The sequence below is a fragment of the Onychostoma macrolepis genome, chromosome 04 (assembly GCF_012432095.1).
Source record: "Onychostoma macrolepis isolate SWU-2019 chromosome 04, ASM1243209v1, whole genome shotgun sequence".
In the NCBI taxonomy this organism is placed as follows: Eukaryota; Metazoa; Chordata; class Actinopteri; order Cypriniformes; family Cyprinidae; genus Onychostoma; species Onychostoma macrolepis.
In genome coordinates, this window is record NC_081158.1 from 5,643,296 (window position 1) to 5,646,758 (window position 3,463).

Below are 3,463 nucleotides of genomic sequence, written 5' to 3' on the forward strand. Positions count from 1 at the left end.
TACCTCATTCTCCAGAGCTCACAGGTTAATGTCAGAATTTCACGCATGCCGATTTCCGCATCTGGATCTCATTATGAGATCAAAGGTCACATATGGATATTATTATTATTATTATTATGAGGTCACAAAATGTCAAAGTCATTAATCATATTGACGTTTGCTCCCGGGTACTCACTACATATACCCACAGCTAATTTTCCTCCAAGATTAACAATATTTCTGAAAAAAATCAAGTATTTGTAGATTGCTCTCTAATATCTCCACTGTATTCACACATGTTAAGAAATCTGCAGAAGTAAATGCAGTTGAATATGAGAGGGCATTTTTTTTTTACTTTACTTTTCTTTCTTTTTTGCTGAGTTTATTATGAATTACATATTAAACATTACATATTAAACATTACAATAATCTAGACTAACATGCAAATTTAATATCCTTTTCTTTATGTTGGTCTCAAGCACCGGGAGTGTTACTCCATTTTTCCTCATATGGCATCAAATCGAAATTATAGTCAGCATTTCGCTGTCATTTCAAAGTGATATATAATTATTTATTTTAGTTTTTTTTTTTAAAGTAAAATTAAAACAGTGGCAACAGAGGTCATGAAGCAGTATTATTTCTCCAGGGGGAAAGTAAATTTAAAAAAGAATGGCCAAAACCAAATTTTATAATATTTAATGTACATTTATTTCAGAAAAGAAAGAAACAGAACAAAGTAAAAAGAAATGCAAGATCATGTTTACTGAACAAAAAATTTAAACAATAAATGTATCACAGTGACTTATTTAGCCAAACTTTATTATGTTTTTTCCCCTTAAATGGAAGTTTGAATACAAGTAGCTGCTATTTGAATACATGTAAACAATAGAATATATCAACTGTTTCTATTAGATATATTGCATTAAATGTGACAAGGAATATACATTCATATTTTTGTTTTCTTTATTTAATTTAATATTTTGCTGGACTTTTGCAGGAATGGACTTTTAAGTCTGTCCAATTATGTTTACACCTCAGTCTGCACTGAAGCCATCAGCACGTTCCTGGCATCTTCTGCTATGTCATCCAGAGATCTCTTCAGCATTATTGACACAGTAATGTAAGACATTCCTCCTGCTGCCACAGTGCCAATAATAGGTAAGAAGCTCAAAACATGTTCGGCCGTATTTTCAGCCAGAGTCAGGGATGCAGCACCCAGCACAGCAAATATTGATGTTGGGTTTATCCCAGCACGCAGGAGACTTCATCAGACTCTTCAGTTCCTCTATGCTCTTCCCAGATCTTTTGCACAGCTTTTGCATTGATTCATCATCCAGACCAAAGGTCCTGTAGTACTTTTCTGTTTGTTGTTTTACAATGGCTAAATCTACAGCAATTGAAAGACCAGGAAGAGGAACTGCAGCTGCAAAAGCAGACAGGAAAGCAACTCTTCCAATGTTTGCCTCTAGAGCTTTTCTCTTTTTTTCGTTTATCTCCATCGTGATATTTGGCAAAGCTAACATTAATATATGTCTCTTATGCTTTGGAAGCTCTTTCTCTATTCTCTCCTGCAGCAGATTAATGTCATATTTGCCAAATTTCCAGCCAGAGATCAGGAACACAACAGGATCCTCTATACCGATCTTCCTCAGCCCTAGACAGAAACAAAAATATATATATACACACAGGAATATTTTACATAATAACGTCTTAATTATTAGTAGAGTAATATTGGTAACATTTTATTCGTGAACAATTTTCATAATTAACAGTAAAGTCATCATTATAATTATAAATCTTTAGTAGACTAAATATATTTATTCAGTACAGCATTATGTTAAAAACAAGACTCCTTGTCAGCCAAAAATGTTGTTATTAACTGCATAAACCAACCATTTTCACAGTCCTCTCGAATGATGTTTAGCGTTTTTCCTCATCAAAGTTCTTCTTCCTCTTCTCAGCGGTAATGCTTAAGTCAATCTTGGAACGGACAAAATAAAACTTTTTCCCCATTCTCACAATCTCTTCAGCCAGATGAGTGTGACATTCTTTGAACCGATCTGAAGCAATGATGATGAAAAAATCATAGCGTTCAAACTCAACCAGTTGAAGATACTCATGGGCTTTGAAGTTTGGTGATCCAATGCCTGGAAGATCCCACACTTTCACATTTTTAATTGTGGGTGAAGATAAACTTCAGGTTCCATAGTGGTTTCTATTGGGCCAGTTTTGGCAGATCCATCATCTTCATCTCCTAAACCCCTGAGAGCATTGACAAATGTTGACTTTCCAGACCCCGACTCTCCTGTCACACCAATGTTAAGATCTAAAAGATCCTGCTGTTTGAAGAATTCATTGATTGTGTTTGTTGCTGACGGAATATCTTGAGTAGATATAATTTCTTGAAGCTCTTTTAACTGCTCTGTCAGACTGAAGTTATTGGCGAGCTCCATCTAAAAAGATGGCATACAAAACATACAAAAATGCCTTACAGTTGGATTATCAAGAAATTATAATTGTTATTAACACAGCTGAATATGTAAACACTTATGATAAACTAAAGAATTCCTACCTTTATGCTTATCGGTCACAAGTTTGAGGTATTTTCTTAGCAGATAGTTGTAACTAACCAATAAAAAGTAGGTTTTGTACATTTAGATACAGAAATACTGATTGGTCTTATACAGTACCAGACTGCACATAAACAATAAAATTAAAAATGTATTTGATTCCCCCCCCCCCAGTAATAAAGATAAATACACATTTCCATTCTTACCAAATATATTTTGAGCAAGAGATCTCTTGATGAGAAGCAACCTGAAGCCAGCGAATGTGTATGTAAAAAAAATGCAGGTTTTCAATTTTCCTGTCATGATATAAACTAGTAAAACCGGTTTGGTGTCAGTTCATTTGTGGCAAGAGAGGACCCACACTTTAAAATTTGAATCCAAATTAATTCAAGCAAAATGCAAAATCTTTCACCTCATGAGTAAAACTGATTTGTTTTAGTTGGGTGTAATGTACATTAGCCCTTTACTTTCTGTTTCACTCTTATGAATCCCCTTTGTAACAAGCAAGCGGCAAAAGAAAGTAAATAATAAGCCAGTGAAATTAATGATGTATGGTTTCTATTTCTTGCAAGTGATGACAAAAATATTTAATCATTACAATAAACATAACAATAATCAGACAAAAAAAAGCACCCTTTTAGGACAACTGGTTTTCTGAATAATGCTGAAGAGAAGCTAAATGTAAAAACACTAATATTATTTGTAATTTTTTAGTTTGATGATGTGTATATATGTTTCTGCATCTGCACAATATTCTTAAAACATTGAATGGACCTTTTAGAACTCTTTTGAGTTGTGATGTCTATAAGCGATTCTGGTGATTCTTTCATTTTTTTTCTCTGCAACTCTTATTGCTTTTGAAATACAGTACAGTGAGTATGTCTAAGAGGACCTTAGAGCAATTGTACACACCC

At 33.7% G+C, this 3,463-nt stretch overlaps 1 pseudogene; it reads right to left on the reverse strand.

Annotated features, from left to right (window-relative positions):
• Window positions 1–547: 547 nt before the first annotated feature.
• LOC131538599 (interferon-inducible GTPase 5-like) lies at window positions 548–2,605 on the reverse strand (annotated as a pseudogene).
• Between the last annotated feature and the right edge of the window lie 858 nt (window positions 2,606–3,463).